A 17,665-nucleotide genomic window follows, 5' to 3' on the forward strand; every position below is an offset into this window, starting at 1 on the left:
CATAAAAGGAGAAATTGATGGGAATACAATCATAGAAGGAGACTTTAACACCCATACTCACATCAATGGACAGATCCTCTAGACAGAAAATCAACAAAGCAACAGAAATTCTAAAGGAAACAACAGAAAAGTTAGACTTAAACAACATTTTCAGGACATTACATCCAAAAAAATAAAAATATTCCTTCTTTTCAAGTGCACATGGAACATTCTCAAGAATTGATCACATATTGGGGCACAAAGCTAACCTCAAAAAATTTAAGAGTACAGAAATCATTTCAAGTATCTTCTCATACCACAAAGGCATGAAACTAGAAATCAAACACAGGAAAAGAAGTAAGGAAAAACTGAGCACATGGAGACTAAACAACATGCTACTAAAAAAAGAATGGGTCAATGAAGAAATCAAGAAGGAAATTAAAAAATATCTTGAGACAAATGATAATGAAGACACAACCACTCAAAATCTATGGGATGCTGCAAAAGCAGTGCTCAGAGGGAAGTTCATAGCGATACGGACTTCCTCAAAAAAGAAGAAAAATCTCAATTCGACAACTTAACCCACCACCTAAATGAATTAGAAAAAGAAGAACAAGCAGGAGTTCCCGTCGTGGCGCAGTGGTTAATGAATCTGACTAGGAACCATGAGGTTGCGGGTTGCTCAGTGGGTTAATGATCTGGCGTTGCCGTGAGCTGTGGTGTAGGTTGCAGACGCGGCTCGGATCCCGCGTTGCTGTGGCTCTGGCGTAGGCCGGTGGCTACAGCTCCGATTCAACCCCTAGCCTGGGAACCTCCATATGCCGCGGGAGCAGCCCAAGAAATAGCAACAACAACAACAAAAAAAAAAAAAAAAGGAAAAAGAAGAACAAGCAAAACCTAAAGTCAACAGAAAGAAGGAAATCATAAAGATCAAAGAGGAAATCAATAAAATAGAGATTCAAAAAACAGTTGACAAAAATCAGTCAAACCAAGAGCCAGTTCTTTGAAAAGGTAAACAAAATAGACAAAACTCTGGCTGGACTCACCAAGAAGAGAAGAGAAAAAACCCAAAATAAAATAAGAAAATAAAAAGCAGAAGTCACAATGGATACTACAGAAATACAAAATAAACATAAGAGAATACTATCAACAATTATATGCCAACAAATTTGACAACCTAGAAGAAATGGACAACTTTCTAGAGACTTACAGCCTGCCAAACCTAAATCAAGAAGAAATAGATCAACTGAACAGACCAGTCACTAGAAATGAAATTGAATATGTCATAAAAGCACTCCCTACTAATAAAAGTCCAGGACCAGATGACTTCACAGGCGAATTTTACTAAACATATAAAGAGGAGCTTATACCCATCCTCCTTAAACTTTTTCAAAAGGTTGAAGACGAAGGAACACTTCCAAAGACATTCTATGATGCCACCATCACCCTAATTCCAAAACCAGACAAAGATACCACCAAAAAAGAAAACTATTGACCAATACTTTGATGAATATAGACGCAGAAATTCTCAGCAAAATTTTAGCCGACTGAATCCAACAACATATCAAAAAGATTGTACACCATGACCAGGTTGGATTCGTCCCAGGTTCACAAGGATGGTTCAACATATGCGAATCAATCAACGTCATACACCACATCAACAAAAGAAAAGTCAAAAACCATATGATCATCTCAATAAATGCAGAAAAAGCACTTGACAAAGTTCAACATCCATTGTTGATAAAAACGCTTACCAAAGTAGATATAGAGGGAATCTATCTTCACATAATCAAAGTCATTTATGACACACCCACAGCAAATATAACACTCAGTGGAGAAAAGCTGAAAGACTTCCCACTAAATTCTGGAACAAGACAAGGATGCCCACTCTCACCACTGTTATTCAACGTAGTATTGAAAGTCCTAGCCACAGCAATCAGACAAACAAAAGAAATTAAAGGCATCCAAATAGGAAGAATAGAGATAAAACTCTCACTGTATGCATATGACATGATACTGTATATAGAAAACCCTAAGGACTCAACCTAAAAACTACTCTAACTGATCAATGAATTTAGCAAAGTAGCAGGATACAAGATTAACATTCAGAAATCAGTTGCATTTCTGTATACTAACAATGAAATATTAGAAAAGGAATAGAAAAATACAATACCTTTGAAAATTGTCCCCCAAAATATCAAAGATCTAGGAATACACCTGACAAAGGAGGTAAAAGACTTATATGCTGAGAATTATAAAACATTAATCAAGGAAATTAAAGAAGATTAAAGAAATGGAAAGCTATTCCATACTCCTGGGTTGGAAAAATTAATACTGTAAAAATGGCTATACTACCCAGAGCAATCTACAGATTCAATGCAATCCCTATCAAATTACCCATGACATTTTTCACAGAACTAGAACAAACAATCCAAAAATTTATGTGGAACCACAAAAGACTTAGAATTGCCACAGCAATTCTGAAGAACAAAAATCAAGCAGGAGGCATCTCTCTCCCAGACTTCCTTTTGAGTTTATTTTTGTGCATGGTGTGAAGGTGTGTTCCAGTTTCATTGATTTACGTGTGGCTGTCTAGTTTTCCCAGCACCATTTGCTGAAAAGACTGTCTTTTTCCCCATTTTATATTCATGCTTCCTTTGTCGATGATTGGCCATAGGTGTCTGGCTTTATTTCTGGATTCTCTATTCTGTTCAGTTGGTCTGTATGTCTGTTTTTGCAGCAGTACCACACTTTCTTGATTACCGTGGCTTTGTAATATTGTCTTAAGTCTGGAAGAGTTATGCCTCCTGCTTGGAATTATCTTTCCAATTCTTTTAATCCTCTTTAATTTCCTTGATTAATGTTTTATAGTTCTCAGCATATGTCTTTGGCCTCCTTGGTCAGGTTTATTCCTAGGGATTTAATTTTTTGTGTGTGTGATTTTCAAAGGTATTGTATTTTTGTATTCCTTTTCTAATATTTCATTGTTAGTATACAGAAATGCAACTGATTTCTGAATGTTAATCTTGTATCCTGCTACTTTGCTGAATTCATTGATCAGTTTGAGTAGTTTTTGTGTGGCAGTTGTTACAGTTTTCTATATATAGTATCATGTCATCTGCATAGAGTAATGATTTTACCTCTTCTCTTCCAATTTGGATACATTTTATTTCTTTTGTTTGTCTGATTGCTGTGGCTAGCACTTCCAATACAATGTTGAATAAAAGTGGTGAGAAGGGGCATCCTTGTCTTGTTCCAGATTTTAATTGGAACTCTTTCAGCTTTTCTCCATTGAGTGTTATATTTGCTGTGAGTTTGTCATAGATGGCTTTTATTATATGAAGATAGATTCCCTCTATATCCACTTTGGTAAGCGTTTTTATCAACAATGGATGTTGAACTTTGTCAAGTGCTTTTTCTGCATCTATTGAGATGATCATGTGGTTTTTGACTTTTCTTTTGTTAATGTGGTGTATGACATTGATTTGTGTATGTGGTGTTGATTGATTCGCATATGTTGAACCATCCTTGTGAACCTGGGATGAATCCTGCTTGGTTGTGGTGTATGATCTTTTTTATATGTTGTTGGTGTTTGGTCACAATGCCCTCATCTGCAGTGCCTTCTGAGGTGACTGGGGCCACAAGTGGTGCCTGTTCATGGAGCCCTAGTGGTAGCAGGCTATGCCCACCTCTGTAGTCAGAGATAACTGCTGCTGTTTCCCCTGCCACCTGTAGATCATGCAGGATGCACCCCATCCCAATTAGCCCATGCAAGAGCTGCTGTACAGGCTACTCCTAGTTGCAGGGTCCTGGGAAGTAACAGTGATCCTGCATGTGTGGACGCTGCCCCTAGGATTTGGCAGTCATGGCAGCAGGGCTGGTGAGTTCCCAGGCAAGTCAGAGCAACAATGGGTGGTACTGGGCTGCAGTGCCCTCTTTTTTGCCAACCTCTGATGTGACTGGGGCCACGGGTTGAGCCTGTTCACAGACTCCTAGTGATGGTAGGCCAAGCCTCCCTCTCATTTCTGAGATGACTGCTCTGATTTGTCCCTGCTGTCTGGAGATCACACAGGAAGCTCCAAGTCATGCTTAGCCTGCCACTGCTCTTAGCCCACACAAGAGGTACCCAGCTACCTGTAGCCCGCACGAGAGGCACCCAGTCTCCCATTGCCTGAGCAAGTGGCCTCTTGCCACCTGTAGCTTGTGCCAGAGGCACCCCACTCTCTGAGAGCCTATGCATACACAGGGAAAGATATTCCGATGATGGTCCATCCCTCCTCCTCTCACCCTCCCCAACAGTGGTACCCTGCTTCTCCTGCGGGCCCTGACCTCCTTCTGGTTCCCGTGGCTGTGGTATTCTGCTCCCCAGCCCATGGCGCACCACTCCCTACCCCCTCAGACTGTCTCCACACAGCCAGTCCTAGTCTTCTCCCCAGAACTGAACTTCAGAGCCTGAGTCTCAGAGCTCAGCCCCTGCCCTAATGTCTCAGGCTGTCGTGTCTGGGGCAGCAGTGCCGATGGTATCTGTGGCTCCTACTCTCCTTTTCCTCCTCAGTCCACCTGCTGTGGTTTTCTCCATGACTTTGAGGTCCCTGCATTTCCTCTAATCTCCCTGTTGGTTAGGTGGCTTCCCAGGGTATGGGTTCCTTTTTCACAGCTTCCTCTCAGAGTGCTAGTCCTGTCCCGATTCCTTTTCTTGCTCTCTTTCTCTCTTTTTTTTTTTCTTTTTTGTTCTACCCAGTTATGTGGAGGGTTTCTTGCCCATTGTGGAGGTATAATTTTTTTCTGCCAGCATTCAGTAGACATTCTGCATGAATCGTTCTACATGTAGCTGTGTTTTTTTGTTTTTTTTGTGGGAGAAGGTGAGTGCATTGTCTTACTCCTCCTCCATCTTGATCCTTCCTCTCATGTACTTTTTTGAATGAATGTTTTGCCCAGTTATATGCCCAGGAGTGGAATTGCTGGATCATATGGTAGTTCCATATTTAGTTTTCCGTGGTACCTCCATAGTGGTTGTATCAATTTACATTCCCAACAGTGAAGGAGGGTACCCTTTTCTTTATACCTTTTCCAGCATTTGTTATTTGTTGACTTGTTAATTATTGCCATGCTGGCTGGTGTGAGGTTAATTTTTATTTAATTTAAAAACATGATCAGGAGTTCCCGTCGTGACGCAGTGGTTAACGAATCCGACTAGGAACCATGAGGTTGCGGGTTCGATCCCTGCCCTTGCTCAGTGGGTTAAGGATCTGGCGTTGCCGTGGGCTGTGGTGTAGGTTGCTCAGATCCTGCATTGCTGTGGCTCTGGTGTAGGCCGGTGGCTACAGCTCCAATTTGACCCCTAGCCTGGGAATCTCCATATGCTGTGGAAACAGCCCTAGAAAAGGCAAAAAGACAAAAAAAACCCAAAACGAAACAAAACAAAAAAAACACATGATCAAAAAGGGCAGAATCAGGAACGGGAAAATAATAGATCACAACTGCAGTGGGTTGACAGGAAGAGTCCCAAAAGATATGTCCACCCACGTCCTGTGACTTTTTCTTATTTGGACCTGTGACCTTATTTTAAGAGAACATCTAGGTGGACATGATTAAGTTAAGGCTGTTGAAAGGAGATCATCCTGAGTTAGGGCGGGCCCTACATCCAACGGCACATGAATCTCCGAGAGAAGAGAAAGGGAGAAGGCAAGACAAAGAGGAGAAACCATGTGAAGGAGGCTGAGATTGGAGTGGTGCTGCCACAAGCCAGGGGACTCCTGTAGCCACTGGAATCTGGAAGAGGCCCAGAGTTGAGTCTCCCTCAAAGCCTCCAGAAAAAAAAAAATAGCCCCGCAACACCTTGATTTTACATTTCTGGTCTCCAGAACTTCGAAGAGGGACTGGCTTTCTGTTATTTGAGTCCGCCAGGCTGTTGTAGTCTGTTATGACAGCTCCAGGAGACACACACAATGACAAGATGCGGTTTAAACCACAAGTGCATTTCCGTTAAAAAAAATTATCTCTTCTACTGGGTTGTCTAGTCCTTAACCAGGTTGACTAGTTTCCCTGTGGATAAAACAAATACACCAAAATTAGTGAAGAAAACCACACCAAGTGGTAGACTGTGACTGGCACTCAGTCAGCTTCTAGAAAGTTTTCCTAACTGAAATTTTTTTGCAAGCAAGAGCAGACCTTATGAGGAAGTACCAAAGTTGCTGGAATCCACTCTTTTCTGGTCATCAGAGAATTCTGTCCTTTGGAGATGAAGCTTTATTTGAAGAACGAGTCATCCCATGCTTGAAAGTACAAGAATGCATATTTACCCATATCTAAGCTCAGATTTAGGCTGGCATAGCTTTTAGTTTTCCTTCACTTCAAACATAAATACATTTATATGAAGTGAAGAGTGCCCTCATGCTCATGTTAAATGAATATTTGATGATTCAATTATAAATCACATATAAATGCCCCACAAATAAAGTATTTATTATAAATTTAATTACTTATGTGATTTATTTTGTTTTTATGACACCAATATTTTATTAGTTTTTTTTAAAATCATAGAAACACTTGATTATGTAACCACTATAAAAAAGAATTAGTATTCTCATAAATAACATTGAAATGTAGGCAACTACATTTAAAAATAGAGAATTACCGAATTCTGGAGCTCATCCTTCAGTGCTATATTTGCAGACTATAAATCACTGTTAGGGTTCCATGAATATTTTAATTATCTTAGCCATTTATTAGAAGTTGTTCTCTCCCTGGATTTAAAACATGGCACATAGAGCAACCTTCTAAAATCTAAGCCTAAATAATATGTTTTCGTGTTCACAATCTAAAAGGATTCATATCTCCTTCCATCTCTTCTCTACTTTTATGCTCTAAAAATGCTTACTTGACTCCAAGGCCACTCCATCCACGAAGCCTTCTGCTGTCACTCGGGTCAGAAATCATTGTTCGCTAAATAAGTTTTATTGTCACATTACTTAAAAAAAAATTCCCCCCTTCTGCTGTGTGGTATAGTGATTTACTGGTGTTGGGCTACTTCCCTATGAAGGTAAAAGCTACTTAAGCAGAGTGGCAGGTCATTGTCCCTTGACAGGCCATCTCTAGTGACTGACATCGAGGTGCCATGTTGAGAAGGATCTGAAGGTCACATTCTGACTCAGTAGGAAATAAATGAAGAAATACTTCAATCAAATGAGCATGTTTGCTACACATATGTGGGCTTTTCTTCTTTCTGTCCATCGAGGTGGTACCATATTCCATTTATCAATCTTTTTCCAAGCCAGCCTAGCACTGGGGCATATGTTTGCTTCCTATTGGCTTCTTTAAGTGCACAATGACTTCTCCAAAATTAGCTACACATACTCAATCTCTTGCGCCCATCTTCCTTCATTTGGCTTAAATTCTTCTTATTTTGGTTCCCTCAGGTCCCTGATTTGTTTGCATTATGTTTCCTTTTCTTGATGCATGCTTCTTTTATTAATACTGGGTTTCATATTATTTATTATAAAAATACTTCCAAATGGATATCTCGAACTGTGGTTACAAACTGGGAGGTAAGCACCCATCTCAGACATTGGAGATATGGAGGTATGGATGACCCTGTAGCTTTCCACAGGCTGAGTCTCGTCACCCCCATACATTCAGGGAAGAAGAAATCTTGAACACAAGAGTCTATGCATTAGTAGTGCTCAGCGGATTTTTTTTTTTTTAATCTGCTGGTCTTTAAATTCACATATATATCTTGGGAACCCATATGCCACACAAAACCTCCTTGCTTTTTGTGAAAAATGCAACATTTTTATTTATACTTATTGTATACAGTTAATGAAAACTTTGGATTAATAGTCTTTACATTTTATTTTTTCTTTTCATTTTTTACGGTTTTTTGAAGTATAGTTAATATACAATATTGTGATAAATTCTGCTGTACAACAAAGTGATTCAGTTACACATATACACGCATCCATTCTTTTTCAGATTCTTTTCCTATATAGATTATCACAGAATATTGGGTAGAGTCTTTACATTTTAAGTGAAACACTTGGTCCTGAGGAAAAAAAAACAAAAAACGAACTGACCCTGAAATCTGCAGTTTTGAAAAACACTTAGGTATAATGTTTCAAGGAACAATTTAACCTTCACCAGAGTAAAAAGCCCTGTTTTATTTTTCCGATTTTATACTTCACTTTGATGATCACATTTTTTGGGAGGGTGGCAGAATGTGTCTTTTGAATAAAATCTCACTAGTTAAGTTGGAGAAAAATAAAGATCTTTGTATGGGCTCAAGATGTTCAGGATTTTAAAAAGGAGAATGGAATATTTATTTTTTGTTTTGTTTTGACCTTTCTGTGATCTTACAGAGGTGATACTAAATCTGTATTGTGTTTGCAACCATCAGAACTTGTTGATTAAGAAGAAAATAGGCGTTCCCGTCGTGGTACAGTGGTTAACGAATCCTACTAGGGACCATGAGGTTGCGGGTTTGGTCCCTGCCCTTGCTTAGTGGGTTGACGATCCGGTGTTGCTGTGAGCTGTGGTGCAGGTGCAGACGCGGCTCGGATCCCGCGTTGCTGTGGCTCTGGTGTAGGCCAGTGGCTCCAGCTCCGATTGGATCCCTAGCCTGGGAACCTCCATATGCCGCGGGAGTGGCCCAAGAAATAGCAAAAAGACAAAAAAAAAAAAAAGAAAATAATTCTTTCATGAGCTTTAGGGTATTTTGCAGGGCACCTATGCCCTGAGTTTGGGCACTAACAGAGCATGGTAAGATGGTATGTCTATCTATTTGTTGGAAGCTGTGGGAGTGAAAAGGATAGAATAAGAGTACTCTGAAAAAGTGGGAGGAGTTTTATGTATTTTTAAATTTTTATGTATATACATACATATACACACATGCATACACATACATACATATGTATATTTACACATTCACACATGTACCTACACATATAAATGTATATACATATGCATATATACACATATATAATACACATTCACATGTATATATACACATACCCCATGTTACCTATATATATATTTATATATATACACACACGCATATATTATATATTCTATACAGGTTAGAAAGAGAGAGGAAAGCAGATAGGTGTCATAGTTGCAACCAGGTAGGAAAGACTTAATAGAAAAAATAAGTTAATTCTGGAAGGTATGGGAGGATAAAATGCACTGTGGCATGAAACAGGTTTAAAATCTAGGGTACTCTGTTTAGTCCCACAAAGACAGAACCCCCAGTGCCTTGAGATGTAGACTGACTAGAACTCTAGAGGCCAATGGGTAGAGTTAAGTGCTGGTCCTGGAGCCCCATATGGTCTCTAACTCCTAAGAGACTGAGAAACAAAGGTCTTAGCTTTAAGCTAAGCCCAGAAATCAGCAAGACATAGTCAAGACCTTGTAAAGGAATCATGGCACCAACCAGGGAGGTGCAGGGAGTGAAGTTATAGGCCAGTGTTTAGGCGTGCAGGGTATGCCTGGGAGATGCCATCTCTCTGATCTCTGTATAGCAATGAGTATGGCACAAGCTTTGGGGTCACCTCTGAATGTGACTTTTCCTTTTCTGCTTACAAGCTATTAAAGTAGACAAGACAAGTCACTCTTCTGAATGACAGTTTCTAAAATATAGATGATGGTTAATATATCAGTGTTATTATAGCATTAACTGACATAATGGTAAAGCACTTAGGAAATTGCCTGACATGTAATAATCCCCCAAACAATAATAGGAAAGCCAAATACCTAAATATTAATACAGTTCTAGATAGAAATCTGAGAATCAGTTGTTTCAGGTAACTGGCCAAGTGACTCAAGTAGTAAATGGTGAGTAAGGATTTGTAATCGGATTTGTCTTCCTCCAAACCCATACCCTTTCAACTAAATCACACTAAATGTGAATATAATTCAGGTCAAACAATAGGCCATAGGGAACAATAAGTTTATCCTTGACACTGTCAGTTGCATGGTTGGTTTGCATTGAGGAATAATTCTCCCTAAATAAGATGTATTGTCACTTCATGTCAAGATGGATTTATAAAACAAAGACAAAACAAAACAAAAAACCCTCAGTAATTGCTAAATTTTATTTGATTTAGATATTCAAGTGACTTAAAATACTGCAGCATGCATGTTATTCTTTTGAAAAATCATATTATATATACTTTGGATAATATGTATAGGCTGGGAGCTTTTCTCAGGTTCATACAATGAGATAAGGTGAAAGGGCTATTTCAAACATTTTCGAACAGCTTTCACAGGAGCCAAGTCAAGACTTATCACTGGAGGTTCTCGATATTTTGTATATTTTATATATATTTTAAAAGTCCAAAAAACAAAAACAAAAACACAAACCCTAAATATAGAACTACTATATGATCCAGCAATCCCACTTCTGGGCCTATGTCCAGAGAAAGCCATAATTATAAAAGAAAAGCTATATGCAACCCAAAGTTCAGTGCCACACCAATAACCAAGACATGGAGCAGCCTAACTGTCCATCAACAGAAAAATGGGTAAAGAAGACATAGTATATATATGCAGTGGAATATTACTAAGCCGTAAAAAAGCATGGAATAATGCTATTTGCATCCAGTTGGTTTCATCCAATATGGATGAACCTAGAGATTGTCATATTAAATGACATGTCAGAGTATAAGACAAATATCATATGCTATCACTTATATGTGGAATTTAATAAAAAATGATACAAAAGAGTTTACAAAACAGAAACAGAATCACAGATTTCAAAATCAAACTTGAATGGTTACCAGATGTGAGGAGGGAGGGATAAATTAGGATTTGGGGATTAACATAAACATACTACTCCATATATAAAATAGATAAATAAAGGACTGAATGCATAGCACTGGGAAATCTATACAGTATACTATAATAACCTATAATGGAAAAGTATCTAAAAAAGGATATGTATGAATCACTTTGTTGTACACCTAAAACCAACACATTTTAAATAAACTATATTTCAATTAAAAAAAAAATCTGCCCTTCACATTTCTCTTTTCATCCACTGCCACTTGCTATTTTTCTGTTGCAGAGTTCCAGTCACTAAAAGTATACATGGAATCTGTAGTTTGGTGATGATAACATGTTTTTCAAACTCTGCCCAAGATCCATCATGATCCCCTCCTCTGGAGATTTCATGGAATTGGCAGTTTCCACCTGGAGCCTAGCCTTTCCCTATTTGTTCGGGTCCAAATCACTCCAATGGCAGCAAAGGGAGTTTTCTGTGTAAAACTACAGGAAGGAAGTAGTCCTATAGCCCTTTTTAGATTCTTCTTTTGATTTATGAAGAGAGAAAAATAAGACAATACAAAAAATGCTATGCTAGTCAGAAACCAGTGAAGTGAGATGAAGAATAACACTTTGTTCTGATCAGTGGAAGGTCAGAACTAATCCTCTCTCTCGCCCTCATTTTGAGACCATCAGAGTGTAGTTTCACAGAGGCATGATGAATTGGGGGTTGTCTTAGCTTGCTAGGTGCTGTAGATCTCATTTATTTTATTTTACAAGTCATTTGGCACAATGGTAATAATGACAGTGAAATTGGATTCCCTCTACTTTAAAAGGCCTTCTGCTTTGTGCATAAATACTTTGGTGCATGCATTCAGTTGTCAGGGGGAGGCCGTTATCCAGTTACCACCTCTAGTTATAGTAAGTTTAATTCAGTAATTTTAGTGGCACAGTCAGACCCACGTAGAAGTGGAGAATAATTTGTCTATACAGTGTTTTTTTTTTAAAGTATGAAAATGATCTCTTTCCCAAGAATATCTGGTCTACCTATGTGGAAACAAACAAACAAACAAACAAACACATAGGCCCTTCTATTAAAGAACCGTTTCTTTCTTTTATGACTCTTTGTCCTCATGCATCTTTTAAAAGCAAATATTCTGCTGTTAAAATCATTTACTCATTGATGTGAACTGTATTATCTCCTTTAGGACAACTATCAAGGATTTTAAGTAACAGGGACAAAGAGCATCTGACTGATTGTTCTCCATACCAGACACTGTACCTGGCACATTCTTATGCCTGTGCATTTACTAAGTGATTTTGGATTAAAAAATAGGATACGTTTTCAGTGTATAGGGGAAAAATTACTTACAAAATTCCAGGTACCATGGGATGAGAAATCTTGGTGGCCAGAATGATCCTGGCAGGTGTTCCCACTGTGGCTCAGCGGGTTAAGTATCCAGCATTGTCCCTACAGCAGCTCCGCTCTCTACTAAGACACGGGTTCCATACCTGGCCCAGGAATTTCCATATGCCAAGGGTGCAGCTGAAAAAGAAAAAAAAAAAAAAGAGAGAGAGAGAGAATGATCCTGACAGAAAAACTTATAAACTCATGCAAACTGACATTTTTCTTAGCAATCAACTCTACATTAACTATTTCAACCATACATCTCTCTTCTCTAAGCTGATTCCACTGCAGTATAGTTAAGATGGCTTTTTTTCAGAAGTATCCCTTCTAAATTTGAAATATACCAAGCACATTTTGTCCCCTTGAGGTAAATGTGCTTTCCATGGTTCATTAAATCACCCATGTCTCACGCATAATTCAACTTCATCTTCATGTCCACCTTAGAACTAAACCATGCACTCTTAATACTTACAGAACTTGATGAAGTTATATTATCTTAAAAGACATTTCAGAATGAGTTTGCTCAGTTCAGATTTGGTGGTTCTAAGGTATTGTGCAGTTTTAGGATCTTCAATTTATTTAACAATACTCATTTAAAGAAGGTTTAAATATGACTTTTAATCTATTTACCCACACACGTACATACAGATTTGAATTTAAGAAAATCTTGCCACTGATGCCTCTGATGAGTTAGTACCGGCAAAGCTGGCTGTTGTTATTCAAAATGGGTCCAATCAAAATGCATTTGCCTCAAAGGAGGTGAACCATAGGAGTAGCTGGTTAAATAAGGGTTCTCAGCTTTCTGTTCAGATACTTTCATGCTGTATCATCAAAAAGTGATAGTTTAGGAATTTAAGATACCTATTAAACCCCTGGTGCCTTGAAATCATGGCAGGCCACAACACTGCAAAGCCTAGGCTTCAAATGAATATCATGGGAAAAATGTTTACAGATGAAATATTTATGGTTGCTATAAACAATAAACATCACTGTAGAATTTACTTTTTTTTTCCTGGTTGAAGTCATAATTTTACATCCTAGGTTGTCTCATATATTTCTTATCCTGCTAATTGACAGTATATCTTTTGGTTGAAATAATATGTTTTGCCTTATCACCAACAAGGAGGAGTACATCTCAAAAAAAGGAAAACATTTCAAAGGCCACACATACTGACTCATTCATCCATTTAGCCTTTATTGAGTGTGTACCATGCAGTCGTCTCGGTGTTGGTGAAAAAGATGGGCAAAGCTCTTGCACCAGAGGAGCTGACATGTTATTGGAGGAAGACAGATATTAAAGAACTGTATCAATAATTAAATTAGATAATTCTAGAGTAGAATTAGGCTAAAAATAAACAAATCAGATCATCAAATACAGAGAGATGAATGAAGTGGTCAAAGACAGTGTTTCTGAAGATAAGTTGTCATTTGAGTAGAGTTCTTATGATAGGAAGAAGTGACCCCTGAGTTCTTGGGTAATAATAAGGCCCACCAGCTTGCTACCAGGCTGATGAAATAGCAAGGGTAGAAATGAGCCATCATCATCAAGACAAGAAGACCAGTTGGCTAGCATGGATCAAAAGAGAAGGAAAATGGCAGGAGATGAGTTGGGGAGGAGAGAGAGGGATAGGAAGGCAAAACAAAGTATAACCTTATGATCATTTCTGATTTATTTTAATGATATGATTTGGGGTTTTCAAAAGATCACTTTGGCTGCTGTTTGGGAGTGGTCCATCATAATCTATTTGGGCTGCTATAACAAGAATACTACAGTATGGGTGGCTTATAAACACCAGAAATTTATTTCTGGAAAATCCCAGGTCAAGGAGTCAGCAGTTTCAGTGTCTGATGAGAACCTGCTTCCAGGTTCATAGACAGCTGTCTTATCACTCTGTCCTCCCTTGCCTGAGGAAGGCAGGGAGGTTTCTGGGTCTTTTTTATAAGGGCACTATGCCCATTCATGAGGGCTCCACCCTCATAAACTAATGACCTCCCAAAGGCCCACCAGTGAATACCATTACATGGGGCTAAGATTGCAACATATGAATTTGGGGGCAATGTATACATTTAGTCCATTGCCTGATCTTAGGGAGACCGGCATAGAATCAGGGTGACTTATTATTTTACTTCCTGTAGGGATGAGTATTACTTCTTAATTCCTCTTTGGTACATAGATGGCTCTGGTTATAAACGTGCATGTCATTGCTTTCTTCTACTCTGTTTAGAGAAAGGGGAGACCATCCTGCAGATGCTGCAGGTTTTAAGTCCGGGTGACAGGGAAGAGAAATGACGTTCTTCCCCAGGTCCACTTCTTGTGAGTTTTGTGCATGAATCCCAGACAACAATAACTGTCAGATCACAGATTTTTTTTTGTTGTTCATATCTCTTACTTCCTGAGGGTGGTGATGTAGAAACAACACAAGATTCAGAGTCAGGAATAGAGTCTGCGCTCCACCACTTCTTAGTTGCATGATTTTGGGGAAGTCAGTGAACTTAGCCAGACCTCAGTTTCCCCTCCTCGAAGGGAATACATCAGTGTGCAGGATCAAGAGAGACATGTATGTGACAGTGCTTTATCATTTTAAAGCACTCCGTAAATGGTAGGCATTTTGATCCATGTTGTCTTGAATGACTTCAGTATTTCACAGGAAAGAGCTGAAAGCTCAATGGGGTGCATTGTCACATGCAAACTTGGGCCCCCTAGGCTTGAGCTCCTCTGTCTCTATCCCGAAACCTCCCACATCTCCAAAATCAAAGCAAGAGTGGGAACTGGAAAGAGGTGATAACATTCACATTAAAATAAAGATTGGAAAGGAAATTAGAAGGTTCATGTAGTCCAGGAGTAGGCAAACTTTTTGAGGGGCCAGAAAGTAACTGTTGAAGGCCTTGCCATCTCCACTGTCTCCATTGCACCCTTCATCTCTACTGTTGTAGCGTGAAAGCAGCAATAGACTTTTGTAAGAGCAAACAAAAAAATGAATGTGGCTGTGTTCCAATATAACTTTATTTATGGACACTGAAATTTGTGTATAGTATAATTTTCAGTAGTCAAAAATCCTCCCTTTAATTTTTTCCCAACCATTTAGAAGTGTAAAAAAATGTTCTTAGCTTGTGGGCCACATAGAATAGTTGGTGGTAGGCTGGATTTGGCCCAAGGGCCATAGTTTTCTAAATCTTGATATAGCCTGTTCTCTCTCTTTGATTAACTGTGAGAAACAGTGCAACCAACTGGCTGCTAATTTATCTGTTAGGGATACTTCAAAAGATAGAATAATTAGAACTTTCTATGAGAGAACATTCAAAAAACAAATAATGGAAAAAAAGACCTTCCTACTTGTATAAAGATTTTTTAAAAGACTTTAATTAAATAAAAAGGATGTCTTACAAAGGCTGTGCCACACCGAATGAAGACTTATACTGGACCTCCAGTGATAAGAATGTCCAGCTAGATTAAGAAGTTTGCTAATTGACACATGTAAGTTTATAAAAGAGAGAAACAGAGCTTCATTTGTAGAACACATAGGCTGTGTTGTTATGCACAGACAGACCAAGTTCATTGTTGCTAAGAATCCTGTCAGATTAAATCAACCTGCAAATATATGATTGTGACATCTTGTTCTCATTGGTACAATCCGTGCCACTGTAGTCATTATCTCAAAGCTCTTTCACTCTGAGGAGCATCAGTGTTTAATTATAATCTTTTATGAGGCCTCATTTGTAGACATCATCCTGTTTCAGAGTTGGCTTTGCTCAGGAAAAGTAAGTTATTATTTTCAAGACTGTCCTTCGTCGTCCTGAACATTAGGCCTCTCATCAACGTCCTTTTAAATAGAGCCTCTTGTGGAATCAGAACTCTGTGTTCTTGCTTCAAATTCTTCAGCTGTGAGCTGACAGATGAACTTACTGCCCAGTTCCTACAGGCCCTCACTACCCTCCACAAAGCTTAGAGAAGATGACAGGTTTGTGGTCTGTTCAATGGAGCAGATGGGTCATATTCTTTATAACGAATGGGGGACATGATGTTTTATGTCCATATTTCCGATTAAAAGCTAACATGATGAATAATTTGAAAATGCTTTCTAAGCATCTCTGTGAGAAAAGGAATTGCAGCTAACACAAAGGGTGAGCGTTACCAAAGGAACATAGACGTGTTCATTTGTGGACGGATTGTCCATGGCCACTTTCTCAACACAAAGGCGAAGGTGAGGAGGACTGTGTTCTGCAAAGTCTAACATCCTTCTGATCCTCTGTAGAACACCTTGACTGACACCTGCGTAAGACTGTTGAATTGCAAAGTTAAAAACAGAGACGACACCCGAGAATTTTTTTCAGAATGAAATTCTAGCATTCTGTTTTCAACTTAAAATGAGACATGGTGTCTAAAGTGCTTTTGCTTCCCTTTGTTCATCTAAATTAATGGTAATTAACAATGAGTACTATGTATGCCACTGGTATTTTAAAGAAAACCCAAGTAAAGTTCTTTCTTGGGTACATGCACGCCTGTGTGTGTGTGTGTGTGTGTGTGTGTGTGTGTGTGTGTGTGTGTCTGTCTGTCTGTCTGTCCACATGTCTGTGTGTTTAATAGAAAAAGATTTCTGAGTATAAATTTTATTTTATTTATTTATTTATTTTTGTCTTTTTGCCTTTTCCAGGGCTGCACCTGCAGCGTATGGTGGTTCATTCCCAGGCTAGGGGTCTAATTGGAGCTGTAGCTGCTGGCCTACACCACAGCCACAGCAATGCCTGATCTGAGCTGCATCTGCGACCTACATCACAGCTCACAGCAACGCCGGATCCTTAACCCACTGAGCGAGGCCGGGGATCGAACCCACCACCTCTTGGTTCCTAGTCGGATTCGTTAACCACTGAGCCACGACGGGAACTCCATGAGTATAAATTTTAAATTGAAATAGGCTACTGCCAAACACAACATACCCAGCCTGTGTAGGCCTGAGTGACCATCGATAATATCAAGTATGGGAGGACAGCAAGTTTCAAAAGTAAGAAATTCCTCAGATGCTTTAGGAAAGAACCAGTACTTTTCCTTATGTGGGACCTCTTTCTTTCCTAGCATCACTTTTAAGTAGGTGGAATTGCAGTGTCCACCACCCTTGTCCATATCCCCCAAAGCGGTGTGAGGGCCTACTTAGGAGAGCAATGTTACAGCTGCTGGTGAATGTATCTTACAGATAAGTCTACAAGTTTAAAATAAGTCAAAGTTTCAGATGATCTACAGGGTTACAAGATAAGTCAAACTGATTTGTCCTTTTATTGGAGATGATCAACATATGCTGAAGTATATATGAAGAAGATAATCTGATTCATACATTAGATTCAGCAAAGAAATTACAGTTTTTCTATAACTAAATCAGACCTAATTGTTTTCTTTTACTTTCCCCAAATTATTTTTACATACATACATTGGTTTTTGTTTTGTTTTGTTTTGTTCGTCTTTTTAGGGCTGCATGTGGAGCACATGGAAGTGTCCAGGCTTGGGGTCAAATAGGAGCTGCAACTGCTGGCCTA

This window comes from Phacochoerus africanus, chromosome 9, assembly GCF_016906955.1.
Source record: "Phacochoerus africanus isolate WHEZ1 chromosome 9, ROS_Pafr_v1, whole genome shotgun sequence".
Classification (NCBI taxonomy): Eukaryota; Metazoa; Chordata; class Mammalia; order Artiodactyla; family Suidae; genus Phacochoerus; species Phacochoerus africanus.